This window comes from Ambystoma mexicanum, chromosome 7p (assembly GCF_040938575.1).
Source record: "Ambystoma mexicanum isolate Mex_15411 chromosome 7p, UKY_AmexF1_1, whole genome shotgun sequence".
Classification (NCBI taxonomy): Eukaryota; Metazoa; Chordata; class Amphibia; order Caudata; family Ambystomatidae; genus Ambystoma; species Ambystoma mexicanum.
The window spans coordinates 70271561-70287042 of NC_090939.1; positions in this window are offsets into that span (position 1 = coordinate 70271561).

Here is a 15482-nt window from a genome sequence, read left to right on the forward strand (position 1 = left end):
GTGAGGCTGCCTGCATTCCCCGTGCAGCATCTGTGGCTGTCATCTTGGTGGTGAGGCTGCCTGCATTCCCTGTGCAGCATGTGTGGCTGGCATCTTGGAGGCGGGCTGCTTGCATTCCCTGTGCAGCAAGGTGTGGCTGTCATCTTGGAGGGGGGCTGCTTGCATTCCCCGTGCAGCACGGTGTGGCTGTCATTGTCACACAGTCTGGTGGGGATTTCATCTAATCTTTAAGTATTATCTTCCCTCCTCCTACTCACTCCCCCCCCCAAACACCCAACTCCCACGACTGCATTGGAAATGTGATGGGGAGGGGGGTATACATTCTCTCCCCTGGCAAAGGCCTGCAATAGTGTGAAGGGCCGGCTCCAGCCAAGAGGTGTTTGTTTAACTTCGGCCTGACACTGGTTTTAGTTTACTCTGTGTAAGCAGCAGGCTACAGGGGGCTGGTGGAGGGAAGCGAAGGGGGTGGGGGTGGGCGTGGGGGGGACAATGCGAGGCAAAGACCATGCAGGCAGAGGCACTGCCACATCACTCCATCACGCTGCCTCTCTCCCACTCCCCATGACTCTGTCCCCTGCACAGAAGCATATGTTACAGTCCTGAGCCACCGGAGGCGCCAGACCCCAAAAGTGTTCAGTTCTTACGAACTGGCTCCGGCCAGGAAAATAGGAGAAAAGAACCAAAGACTTACCAAAAACAGGGGCCATAAAAACCCGGAAGCAGCAGCCTGGAAAACAAAACGTGGGACAGTGAAACCAAAGCAAGCACAGAGAACAATGGCCATGTGAGCACCTCTCAGTCGGTCATTGTGCACAATAATAATTCTTATTTTGTAATATTTCAAAATAATATCGTGCAGGGGCAGGGCACATCACAAACGGAATTGCTCATGTGGGCTTAAACAGCAAACTTATTTGTTTCACCCAAATCTGTGGTATTAATTGTATCGATCTTGAAAGGATGGAAGACTGTCAGTGTCTGAGAGGCACCTGCAGTTTACGAGTTGGTCCCCAGACCCCGGTAGCAATTGCTATTTAATATTGAGGTTCTGGTATGGTTCACGAAGCATGTAACGCTTCTTGGAAGTAGCCACTGTGCTGGAGGGAAGTTCGGCCACACCGCTGCTGCGTCACCACGGTGGGCTCGTCTGCCCCCCCTCTCCCCCCCTCGAGAGCTGCCCACTTTTAAGGTGATCTCATTGCCTTTTCCTTGCTCTTTACGGGCCCCCCGAGCCGCTATCGGCACAAAGGCCGACTCTTCCCCCTGCACGGAGCCTCTCGGGGGCGCAGAACTCCAGATAAAGTCCCGCCACCCCCTGCCAGGCTGTTGAGACATCTCGGTGTCCTGTTCACAAGTTTCAAGTGCTCCACAAAGTCAGCCGACCCTCTCAGCGCCATAATGGCCCTCATTATGCGTGCTGAGGGGCACTTTATCACGCGGCATTATCACCCCGCTTCCCTGACAAAGGGAGAGGCCCGTCAGGGGCCAGCTCCCTCTCCCCCTCCCCCTCCCTGCAGTCACAGGCCCCGGTGTTGGAGGGGGGCTTCCGGACTGGTGCGAAGCAGTTCATTAAAGTGGACTATTCCCCCCTTTCAGGCCTGACACCCTTGTCATCGGTTATAAAAACACAAAACAGCCCATGTGCCCGAGTTATCCCCCGGGCACGCTCATTATGGCCAGCGCCTGCATGTAAAACACTTTCTCACACAGCACCCCCGCGGGCCCCCATCGCAGAGGGTTGCATTATCGGTGTTGTCCAATATTACCCCCTCCCCCTCCCCACAAAGACATGCTACCATTAACCACTGGCAAAATCATTGTATGGGCGTCATCGTGGGAGAAATGTTATCACGGTCACTATTCCCCCCCCCGAGCCCCCACACCGGGGAGCACTGCATTCCAAGCTGCTGCCCCATAACTGTAGCCCCAGCACCCGTGGAGCCCAACTTTGCAAAGGGGTTTCTCTGAACAATTTTGGAAACTGCCGCCTTTGAACAGTCATTAAGCTGAAAAGACAAAAAGAGGCCTTAAGCGTTGTCATTGAGTTTGCACTTAGAGAGCTGCCTTCTGGCACTGACCTTTCCCCTGCTGGCATTAAGGCTCTTCCTATCTTTGCCCTCCTCAGAGCCGGAGCGAGAGGTGCACTCCAGCTAGGGCCTGCCCTTACTTCTCCACTTTGCTGGCATACAATTTAAGGTACTTTATTGGCGTGCCACTGTTATGACCGGCTCTTGGTCATAGGGTTCACTCCAAGGGACACTCAGGATACACAGGCCAGGTACGCATAGTGGTTACTTTAATAGCTTCTTAGGTTACAGGATCAGATGTCAACAAGTCATTAGGAGATAAAGAGGAAAGGGACAGGAGCCCACTGGCTCCCACCACCCAGGCTCACATAATCTAACTGCCTGGGTTAGAACCCATTCACCCCAAACATTCTAATCTCACACTCCAGACTCACAGCCTACATTCTGATGGTGACATCAATCCTGGCTCAGCACACATGCAAGTATAAGAGCCAACCCTAACACCTCCTTTCCTACAACAAACAAACACACCTCAAACACACACTTAGAGAAAGCAACCCTAACACCTCCTCCTCTTGCATAAAGAACAACACACACTTTCACAACAGCAAGACACACCTCACTCAGCAGAGTTCCGCTAACCCCAGAGATTGAACAAACAGGCGTAACTAACATCCTACGACAGTCCCAGCCGCCACAACTAACAGTCCTAACCAATCAAAACATCACAAATCACCTTCCGTTCCCCCCTTCCACAAAGGAACCTCGAACTGCCACTTTCGAGCACTAACCGCCCACCTCGGCAAACAAACCAAAACACTACCAAGACCAACCAAACACAAAGCTCCTTCTGTTCCTCTCTGCCACAAAGGAACCTCGGACTGCCACTTCCGAGTACTAACTCCCAAAACCGGGAAAAACCAGGTACTGTCATAACTGCGCAAGATACTTACTAACAACCCAACAATCTACCTGGGTCACCAAGAAACCACAGTCACAACTCATGCCGCTGTCAAATCCATTCCAAAATTCAAGCAACACAGACACACCTAATCACCAGTCACTCACCTCATCACACCAATAAAGAAACACAACCAGCTGTCACTAAACAACCACCACCAGCATAACGCTACAAATGTTGGCCAAACAAATGAGCCCTTCAAAACCAAATAAACACCCCAAAGTGAACACAGCTGCAGATGAAACGTTGCCAGGCTTCTGAAATTAATCAAGAGTGGACTCAAGAACAATTCCAAAAGTCACCTAAAGGTAAAAGAAAACACTAAATGCAATGTAACTTGCATCTCCAGAATTCCAAGCAATCCCTGGACCTTAACAACTCCAGGGTCACCAAAAACATCAAAGCTTCACACAGCTTCAAGTAAACTCCGCAGAGCTAGACACCTTCAAAAACAACATAGAAGCTTCACACAGCTTCAGGCACTAGTCCCCTGCTAGATGCCTCTGGACTGCTCCGCAGAGCCACAATCCAAAACAACATAAAAGCTTCACTAGGTTTCATGTGAACTCCTCAGAGCCACCAATCATCACAAAAACACAGCTTTGCAAAGCTTATGGTACTAGTCTCCTACTAGGTACCTCTGGACCCCTCAGAGTCACTAACCAATTAATCAAAGTTCCAACTAGCTTCTATACTAGCCTACCAATAGTAACATCACTAACCCCACAGGGCCTCAAAACACCAAACACCTCCAACTCCGCAGAGTCCCCTGACCAACCCTGGTCATGTACATCAATTAAAACATATTCCAAAAAACAATAAAAAAGATTTCAAAACCCAACACTGGTCATGCACCAACACTAAAACATTCACATACTGCTACAACACACACACAAACACAGGATGTTCAAAATACAGACAACCCCGGCATAGAATGTTAACTGCTAAGGAGCGCTGCAGTCACTCTGGCAGTCATCATGGGTTGCACATCCATACACGCACAAACAGAACATCACGCCTACAATGCCTCAAAAATGGTTATAGTAAGCATTGCAATGACATATCAATAATCACATTATAAATTGCAGATCTCATTTCCTAAAAGTCCATGTTGCCAAAGCATGGGCAACTCTAAATGCTGAAATGCCTCAAAGATTGTGGTAACCATTAATGACCAACATCACTCTTATTGTGCTTTAAGATCACAAATCTCACACCACACACACACAAGCAAAACATAGTGTTAGGATGATCAGAACATTGAAACATAGTACATCCAAGTCACATTTTCTAAACGTCCATGTCACCATTAAACATGCAACCAAATATGCTAAAATGCCTCAAAACATTATACTAAGCATAATAGGATCAACACCCTTTGATTGTCCACCTCATTCAACCTCATATGTGCCACTCACACACAACCCCTGTCAAAACACAAATGTGGAAACCGACTTTAAATGAGACCTAAACGTCCATGTTGCCAACTGGGGCCAACTCTAAAACCAACCTGCAATGCCTCAAAATGGTTACATCTAAAATAAAATGCATCTCCTATTCCCAGTGCAACATCATTCTCACTAATACTTCTCATGTTAATTCACTACTAATGCACAACAGTACTCTTCAGTCACTACTTGCCACATCGTTGCTCAATCCATTATGACATTTTACTTTTAAATGAAACTCCAAAATTTGTTCTGCAGGCATAAACTAATCATCCCCAAAAACTACTATCATACCCAAACCCAAACAGTAACCATTTTCTCATTGCATGGTCCCCACCTCAGACCAAATCAGCATAGCGTCTATTCTCATTAAAACCTTTAGCCTCCAGGTGCATAAAAGGCACAATTACGCTTACTTGGCATGGAAATTACACTTCCCCTTTTTAAATAATGCTGGCATAGTCACTCAGGAAATGGTGGCACACTTGGGCAGCCTCATGCAACCCTGCCAATGTCTCCTCATGTACCAGGGGGCCTGTTCCTGGCAGACTCCAACAGGCCATCCTTGCCCCAGGCTCCATGGGGCAGGATGCTTCTGACACCCCTGGGTGGTCGCCTGCAACAGCCCTGGGGGCTGACTAAAGCAGTACTTGGTGGCTGACTCAAACAGCCCTGGGTGCTTTCCATTTCTCCAGACTCTTGGACAGCCTCTAATTACTCCTGGCCTCAAACAGGGCACTCTCCCTTCTTCCCAGGGGTCTCCTCTGACAGGCTGTCCCTTCCAGCCCTGGGTGATTTCCATTTCTCCAGACTCTTGGACAGCCTCTAATGACTCCTGGCCTCAAAGAGGGCACTCTACCTTCTTCCCAGGGGTCTCCTCTGACAGGCTGTCCCTTCCAGCCCTGGGTGGACTGGCTCAAACAGCCCTGGGTGGTGGGTGCAACCAGTCTATGGGGGGCAGTGGGCTCTCCCTCTCTCCTTTCATTTACTTGTCCTCTTGCCTGCACCCCCCGCAGCAGAGTCTCTTCTCCTCTCTCACATGACATCACACAGGTACCTGCATCTCCTTTTGCTTCACTTGGTGTCCACTCCAAGGTCCTCCTTCACCATACCTTGGACCATCCTCGTCGCCAATTGTTATGACCGGCTCTTGGTCATAGGGTTCACCCCAAGGGACACTCAGGATACACAGGCCAGGTACGCATAGTGGTTACTTTATTAGCTTCTTAGGTTACAGGATCAGATGTCATCATAGTTATTAGGAGATAAAGAGGAAAGGGACAGGAGCCCACTGGCTCCCACCACCCAGGCTCACATAATCTAACTGCCTGGGTTAGAACCCATTCAACCCCAAACATTCTAATCTCACACTCCAGACTCACAGCCTACATTCTGATGGTGACATCAATCCTGGCTCAGCACACATGCAGTATAAGAGACAACCCTAACAGCCACGTGTTACGTTATCTTTTTCGCCTCCGATATGCTCCAGGAGGTCCGGGAACGTTCGCATGCCTCACTCACGCGGAGCAATTAACACAATTGACTCGCTGTGTTCATGGCTCGCGCCAGAATGAATCCCTTCCGGCTGAATCTTTATTTCGCCCTTGTCACGTGGCTTGGGTTTCCCCTCGCCCACGTGACTGGGTCCATCTTAGTTGCACCACATTCCTCCCAAACTTAGAATGCTTGACCAGCATAACATTACATAACAGTGTCTCTTGCTGGCTCGCATTTACCCCGGATCCTCGGTGGTAGATCCCTTGAAGCACATACCCAGTATCCTTTTAACTCACAAATAGACATTTTTATAGAACATCCACATTCACTTTATTCCTCCCACAATATGCTGTACTGCAAACTGTTGTCCTTGTAAGTGTAAGCTGCTCACCCACTTCACTATTCTTCTGGAGACACCATCCATGCCACCCCTGTTAAAAATGCTAACCAGGGGCCTGTGATCCCTTCTAATTACAAATGGCCTTCCCCACAAATATGTCTTAAATTTAGGTATTACCCAGACACAGGCCAAAGCTTCCTTTTCAATTACCAAGTGCCTTGTATCCGGGTCCTTAAAGGAATAGTGCGCTCAAAATTGTTATTGTCCCGAGCGTTCAGGCATGTGGTTTCATGCACACTGTGATCAATCGTAAAAACATTTCCTATGCACCTTACCTTAGTTTTCCTCACTTTTACACATGCAAAATCAACAAGCGCGGCACGGCCCTCTTGTGCTAATCTTATCCGTTGCTGCATCGCACTAAGTTTGGCTGCCCCCGTGGCACTAAATCATATCACCCGCCCCTGAAGCTGATATTACTAGACGCGTATGGCCCATTTCACAATGCAAATGAATGCACGTCTTGTGTCAACGTTCTCTGTGCCACAGCTATGTGTCTCCATGGAAATGGCAGGACGCCTCTTTCCTCAATAAGTATAAACAGACCGCTTCTCATCAGACAACATCATAGTTGCTTTTTTAATCATTTCACTGTTTTTTTTGTATAGCCTGTGACTCGTTTCTGCTCTGTTCAGCTATCTTCGTTGCTCGGAGCCCGTGCAAACAGATGCTTGCACTAGCATTACTATCGATTTTAATTTTGTCGTATAATGGCAACAATATCGCCCTACCGGCACAAGCCGCAGTATTCCGTGGTGGAATTAGTTGATAGAGAAAGATGCGGAAACGCTGGGGCATAGGACGACAGTTGGGAAGACGGATCACTGGATCCTGAGCCAGAGCATAGTCATATGGAAGACGTTTCCACCTGGTGTACCTGCAATCGGTGCAAGTTCATGCCAACCGAGGAGGAGAACTGCTGCTGCAGAGAAAACTCTGGATGCTTGGCCTACATATCGGAAGAAGACACACCGCTGCTATGCGTTACCGAGCTTCATGACTTCAGGGCAGACTGCCTCAGAAGGTCCGTGTTGAGAATTATGATGGTGCTTATGCACGAACTTCGCGCAACAGTTCGACCTCGCAATCCAAGTAACAAGTAAGTATACTCTAGATTTGATGTCACTTTGACCACTGAGGCCACTCATATTTCTTGTTTGTCTCCTATATTGTCGTCACTTTGATCTATCACTGCCAAATGAATGTAGTCTGTCAATTGGATACATCTCTCGCGCTTTGGGGAAATCTTATGTGTCTTTCAATTTCAACTAAGAAACAATATTTCTCTGTGCCCCAAACGTTAGGGATTGCATGGGGTTCACTTTTGTAATGTGTCTACATTTTAAAGCCCAAGTTGATTGATCCATGAAGTAACATTTGTACGGGCAACTGTGCCATAGGATGTGCTGGCATCATTATACGCTACAGTTTCTTGCTCCTCTCTAAACCCTTTCCAGATTGAAGCCTCTACGAATTCCCCTTTGATGTCTAAACAGTCTTTTTTGCATTGTTCCCACCAGACACATGGTGCACCCATCTTTGTGAGTCGTCTCATATTCTTTGTTTTATCAGCTGCATTTTGAATAATTTTCGCATAAAACTCATTCAAGCCTATGAATGATTCTTCACCCTTGTTTTTTGGTGCTGGCATGTTTCTTATCATCACAATTGTATCATTTTAAAGTTTTAATTGCCAGGCTTGACAATTCATGTCCCAGATATTTCACCTTGTTTTCTCTAAACGTACACCTCTCCAAAGCTATGGTCAAACCAACATCTTTCAACTCTGCCAGTACTGCCTCCAATCTCTCAACATGCTCCTCTACATTTGTCCCCCTTATCAATGCATCATCTTAATAGTACCTCACTCCGTTCTCTTTCCCGAATAATCTGTTCATGATCTTTTGAAAAACATTTGCAGTTGACACCAACCCAAGAGGTATAGGCCTACAATGAAATAACCCAAAAGGCGTTATTAACGATGTTAACTCCATTGACTCATTATGTAACTGAACTTAGTGGTATGCAGATTTCAAATCCAACAACAAAAGGAGTCTTGCTCCAACGTTGTCAGTCAATAGTTCATGAATTCTCGGCCGTGGGACTTTTTCTGCCATTATATTTTTGTTCTATTCCCTAAGGTCAATGTGTAGTCTCATTGCACCATTCGATTTTCTGACCACTGTAATAGGGTTTACCCATTCTGATGCATCACTGGATTGTATGATTACCTCACTTTCCAATCTCTTTAATTCATTTGCAAGTGCTCCTTTAATGCCACTGGGAAAGGTCATACTCTGCCTACTATACAAATCACCACTCTTCTTAACTTGATTTGATGGACAAACCCACTAAGACACCCAACTGTGTCCTTCAAAACCTCCGGACTCCATCAGATTATCTCGTCAAGTGATGTTTCCTAATGTTCATTCTCCACCTCTCTATGCCCTACTAATACTTGATCCTGATTTAGTGGGTCTAGCTTAATGACAACTTTGCTTGGTCATCCCAAGAGAGTAGATTTCCCCCATTCCTGGCCACATAGACCTTGCCATCCGATTTTCAACCTTTACATTCAAGGGTCGCCGACAACACCCCAATTATGTCAATGTGTACCTCTCCATAGGCATTAGTCCTTGTATGAGTAGCGGAGTAGCGGCAGAGTAGCAGTCTCAGGCAGTGACTGCAGGCTACTCTTTTCTTCAGTCTGTTTACTGTGTTTGTTCCTGACCACCTGACCACCATTCAAAAGCTCCCTGACACCGCGGAGCGGCCGCGGAGTAGCGGCAGAGTAGCAGTCTCAGGCAGTCTATGGCAGCCATGGACGCCGGGGACGCTACTCTGACTTCTTCACTAACTACGACTTTATGTGATAAAGACTCTCAGCAAAGGAGTTCCCAGTCCCATACACGAGATGAAGTGGGCCGAAAACTGCCTTCAAACCCAGAGAAAAGCCTGCTATATTCAAAGCAGACCAAACCAACTGCTACAGCAACGACACAGAGTCCTGCTATGAGCCAAGTATCAACAATATCGACGCCTGGGAGTAGCAGAAGCTTCTGTCCGAAAACAACTTGGTCAAAAGAGGAGGCGACGGCAAAAAATACACTCCCAGTACTGGGAACCCAGCACACTGATCTGTGCACCAACGACGAAGAGTGGCGGGGAGTGGACATCTTCCCCGTATGCCAAAATCTGGTCCAAACAACTTCAAACTCACCTGGGCGACCCGCGGCTCTGCTGGAGATCCCGGGCGGCGTCTCCCACGGGCTAGGCCCTGTCCTGTTAGCCGCGAACGCTCCGCCGCCTGTCGGAAGACGGACGGCATCGAGCTCGGCGGTGATGGGGGGAGCCAGTCCGGGGGAGCAAGCCGCTGATTGGGAAAAGCCGCGGGCTAAGGCGCCAGCGGACCTAGTGGAACTCCCGAGAGTGGGGCTCCCGGAACAGTAACTCACGGAGAAGGTCATGGACCACGGTGCAGTCTTGCCAGTAGCGGCCGTCCTGAAGGGCCCCCTGGTGGATGATCGGTGTGAGACAATGACAGAAAATGCACAGGGTGAACTTTTGCAGAAAGCTCCCTGCCTACATGACCAACTGGCAGGCAAACCGGCAAGGGTGGCGGTGGAAATCCATCCGCTCCCTCCTAGCACGCCGACCACAGCAGGGTCAGCAGACACAGTTACATCAAAAGCCAATGAGACCATGGGCAACACGAGCCACCCAAACGGCGGCCAGTCAACAAAATCACCGGACATACAACCTGATGAAGGACCATGCTGTAAAAAACTGAAAACCACGCTGAAAACGAAAAAACAAACTTTGACAAATACATCATAGACAAGTGCACCAACACTCCCAGGCAAGTCTAAAGGACTTGATTCTAACAACGAGGGAAAACAGAGACCAAAAAGGACAATAAGGCGATCTATAGACAGTACAAAAACAAAAAGCCAACAAGCAACTAACATCTTTTCGCCTCAAAGTGTGGCAGACTTTTTTGTGAATCACAGAAAAAGAAAGTTCGAAAACATATGTGAAATAAGTGACAGCGAGATGCTGGAAGTGGTGCACAGCTCAGAAGATTTACAATCTGGGACTCCAGCTCCGGTGCCAGACCTGGGCGGACCCAGTATAGAAAATCACACAAATCTACCTTCCAGTGCTATGGATGAGAAAGAAGAAGTTGAACCCAATGTTTCGCCCACAGACGAACAGCAGAGAGCGGAGACTCCATCAATTACAGTGGAGACCGAGACTGGTATGGCTAGCCTGGAAACTGCAAATCTTGACAGTGAGAAGCTGGAAGTGGTGCACAGCTTAGAAGACTTACAATCTGCGACTCCAGCCTTGATACCAGACCTGGGTGATCCCAGTATAGGAAATCATAAAAATCTCACAGTGTGGAAGAGAAAGATGAAGCGGAACCCAGCGCTTTGCCTACAGACGAACGGGAGGGGGTGGAGACGCCATCAACTACAGTGGAGATCAAGTCCCCTATGGCTAGCCTGGAAACCGCAAAACCTGTCGATGACAAAATACAAAACACTGATTATAATGATGAAGCAAGTCCCAAATATTTTATGGAGAGTGGGGAACCAGAGGACTGGTTCCTTTCAGTCGAAGATGCAAACCACATGGCAAATGACTTAAATTTATCTGCAATAACAACGCCAAGCAGGGACAAAGGAAAAACCCTCGGACAAAACCATTCGCCCGAGAAATCACCAGAAAAAAGACCGGATATGGTGACGCTTATGGCAGCGGTGGCGGTCGCAATGGCCCCCTTTACCAAGCTTTATGAAGCCATAAATGATTCATTAAAAGACAATTGCTCTCTACTGACAACAATGCATGCAAAGCTTACATATTTGGAAGGGTATGTCACTGCGGTGGACCACGAAAAAAACAAGGCTGGTACACAACGTCCTTGGCCGATAGCGCCAGAAGGAACGAAAAAGACCTCTATATCGGCAAGCATCGAAAAGGGGTCTCAAACCGTGCTTTACGTCCCAAAAAAAATTCCATCCCCCCCAAAGTCGATGGAGGAGGCGGAATTGCTCATAATCGAGCAAACTTCGCCAGTCCAACTGCCAACTAAAAGGTCAAAGCCTACAAGTACACACCTGCGAGACAAACCACAAAAGAAAGATGACGTCGTCAGTGGACACAGACCAAAGAAGGCCCAAAACATTGCATCTGAAAAAAAAGTCCCCAAACTAGTGAATAACTCAAAGAACTCACAAACGAAGAATATGGAAGCAGTTACCAACAAAGACTTCTCCATTTTTGCTGATTGCAAGTTGCCAACGACACCAGCTGAAACTAAGGGAAAGCAACTGGTATTCTGCCTACCAGTGCAGGAAAAGAGCTTCAAAGATAGGAGGAAGAACTATGGTGATGGAGCGTGGCCAAATGCAAATTTTAATTGCTCAACGCCAATAATCCCAGAGGCTGCTTTGACCCCAACTGGCACGAATCAAATGGAGACTTCCAAAGTCTCTAACACTTCAAAATCTACAGAAGATCTTCTGATGGAAGAAGTTCTCGAAAACTTGAATCAATCTTGCGAACCTCCTTCCCTAGAACTTATAGAGACATCAATGGAAAAAGGGACAAAAGGAGTCCACAAAGCGGAATCCCGATTGGAGCAAGGATCAAAAGAAGTAAGAGGTAAACATCTATCTCTACCATCGAAGGATCATTGTAAGAAGATTACTCGCTCTGTTACCCGGAGTCCTGTCAAACAGGACGAGAAGGGGTGTAAGACCCTGAGTCAAGGTCCGCAAAAACCACACTCTACAAAAGCTAGTGATCTAGAAAATCGGCAGGGAAACAAATATCTCCCATCCACATCCGGAAATGAGGCTCAGCACCAAGACAGACACAAGAACCATCTATGGCGAGAAGATCGAACAGCAAATAGAAATGGAAAAAGACAAGAAAGAGAAGATAAAGGACGATGGGTACCACTTAAAATGCGATCTAGAAATCTGCCTGCTTTCAAAATTGAACAAATCGGCCTCTGCCACAACTATGTAATCCTGAATAGAAGAACTGTGATGGAGTTGCTACATAGCATATCGAAACTAAGACCAGTGTAATCGAGAGATTTGCAAATAGTGGAGCCGATTCATGAAGGCCGCCGCGCAACTGCCTATCTATTTATCTCCTCAAAATCTGTCAAACAGAGGCTGTGCGACTCCTTGAAAGACTTCCTAAAAATGGGCTATGACATAAGTGAATTTGGTGACGAGAGAAGAGCTAAATGGGATGACCCAACTTACCCCAGTCCAAATAACCGTTCAACGAGGAAAGGGTATAACTCCTGAAACGATAGATCCCCTGAGGCTAGGATACAAAAACACCTTCAAGAGAACCGTAATACGGAATATCAAGAAGCATGGGCGAACAAATCGAAGAGAAACTCGCCAAAGCGAAGACTTCATAAAGAAAATACCAGAAAACTAGATCCACGGGCTAAACCTTCAATGAATAATAAAGAAAGTGACGATGTGGAAGTGACAAAATATGACAGAAAACCAGCTGGGCCATCATTGCTGACTAAAAGAACGAGTACACAGAAGGTGCAACCGGAACAAAAAGGCAACGAAGACAAGGAAAAATCAAATCCTTTGCAAAAGATGTGGGCATGGCTCCCGAAAGCTCTTGGCCCCCAAGAAAAATAGCAATCCATTGCCAACAAGAACTCTGGCGACGACGACTCGAAAAGAGGCCCAACTACAAATCTAGCTAAACTCTGCTCATGGAATACTCGGGGATTTATGCACCTTACAGTACGGGGTGACGTGAACTTTGCCTCTTTCGATATCATGTGTTTTCAAGAGACATGGCTTACCACAAAACCCATCTTAGATGGTTTTGAAATAGCCTTTGCAACAGCTAAAAAGGGACCGAAAGGCCGACCCTCGTCGGGCTTGATAACTGCAGTTAGAATGGGCAATGGAATGAAAATGATTAGAATCCTGACACTTTCCTTCCTGATGATTTCAGTACAAGTAAAATGGAAGTACTGGGGCGCACTATATAACAGATCTGTCTCGACAACAGCAATAATCATAAACTTGTACTGGAACCCAGAAGCCATCTCAAACAAGGACTTTCTAGATATGGTCGAACAAGAAATCGACAAAGCATACATTGTACACTCTGAAGTCCATTTATATGTTTGCGGCGACCTGAACACAGTATGCGGAAAGAAACCGACGAGAACCAAAGCTGAAGCAAGGGGTGCAGCTTGGTCAGTACTGATGAAATCTAAAGATCTGTTCAATGTGGCCGCCACTTTCGGGAATTCAGCTCAGTATCCAACATGGGAAGGTCGTGGTTCGGAGGCAACAATAGATTACATCTACGCCTCATCGGCCCTACTGTCTATCATTTCATCTTTCGACGTGGTTAAAACCAAGGCGAGCGACCATAATCTTCTATGCCTGTCCTGGCCAACCATTTCAACTGAAAAAATAGCCTCGGCCCCAAAGCTTGTAACAAATGCAAATGGAACTCGACTTGCATTGAGCCTAAACAGTGTAATCTCTCTGACAAATAACTACTCCAAGTTAGAGCTTCAAGAGCACGTCTCTATCCTTCCCGACTACAGTGATCTTCTGAACGTCTTCAAGAAACCGAGTTTGAAGAATAGAACATCTACGAACAAATCAATCCATACTTACGACCAAACCTTGGTCGAGAAAAGACGTCAACTCAGGAAGGCTAAGAGAAGTTTTGTGAAAATTAGATCTGACTCTAACAAACAACTTTGGATCAACGAGTTAAAAGCTTACAAGTCATGGCTGCGAGACCATCGTCTCACCATGTATCAAAAAGATTCGGAAGACATGTTGCGAAGTGTGTCAACCAAAAACCCAAGAGTATTCTGGGCCCTGATAAACGCAACAGAACGGATCAAATCAGACGTCTTAATCAATGGCATCGCAGAGGCTAAATGGACAGAGTTCTTCGCAAACCTTTTCTTCGATCCTAAGGTTGGCACCGAAACTGCACAGGTCCAAAGCACAGAACCCTGGGTGGAGCTTCACGACCTTGAAGACATAATGTACATTCTGAAAAAATTTAAAAATTCCAGGGCCTCTGGGCCCGACGGTCTGACAAATAGGCACCTGAAAGAACATCCTGAGGCATGGGCTAACTTCATATGTGCGGTCCTCCGAAGATTGACAGCTCCAAGGGCTCTACCGAAATCTTGGACCACCACAGTTGTGGTACCTATTTACAAGAGAGGGGCGAGAGACGACCCTAAAATTTTTCGGCCTATTGCCCTGTTGAACGTAATTGGCAAGGTGTACGGTTTTTTACTTCTACAACACTTCCAAAGGTGGGCTAAAGACGCACCCTGTGAAGACCCCCTTCAATTTGGCTTCAAAAAGAATGTGGGAACAACAATTAACATTCTAACGGTCAACATCTTAAAATACAAAAGCCTGGCGGGCGGCACCCGTACCTACATGGCTTTTATCGACCTAAGACAAGCCTTTGACCAAGTTAACAGAGCGAGGCTCTGGGGAAAGTTAAGGTCTTGGAATTGCCCAGAGTCTATTCTACATCCAATTATAGCACTACACACGGACACAAGGATCCAAGTGAGGCTTGACAACCAAGGCGCACTTTCGGAGGAGATCCCAACCAATCAGGGAGTTAAGCAGGGCTGCCCGTTGGCCCCGGCCTTATTTCTGAGCTTCATTGACGACTACAAAGAATCAGAAGCAAAGGTCAGATCATTCCCTCCGCATATTGGCCAAATGAAAATCTCGAGAATTATGTATGCGGATGACATCACCATCACAGATCAAACAGCAATAGGCCTGCAGAGACAACTTAACAACTTTGCTGAATACATCAAGGCAAATGGTCTTGAAATAAACAAGCCCAAGACCAAAATCATGTTCTTTGGGAAAGGCAAAAGCAAAAGCGACTCATATGCATGGTCTTTGGAAGGTAAACACATCGGCACAGTCACAGAATTTAAATATCTGGGCATTGTGGTGGACAACTCGGCAAGGGAGATTGCAATGCAAAAACATCTGCTGTCAAAAATAAAGAACTTAATATCGCAGGCTAAAGCGATAGATAGAAAAGACGGTCGCTTCTCCCTCATACCAATTGTGGTC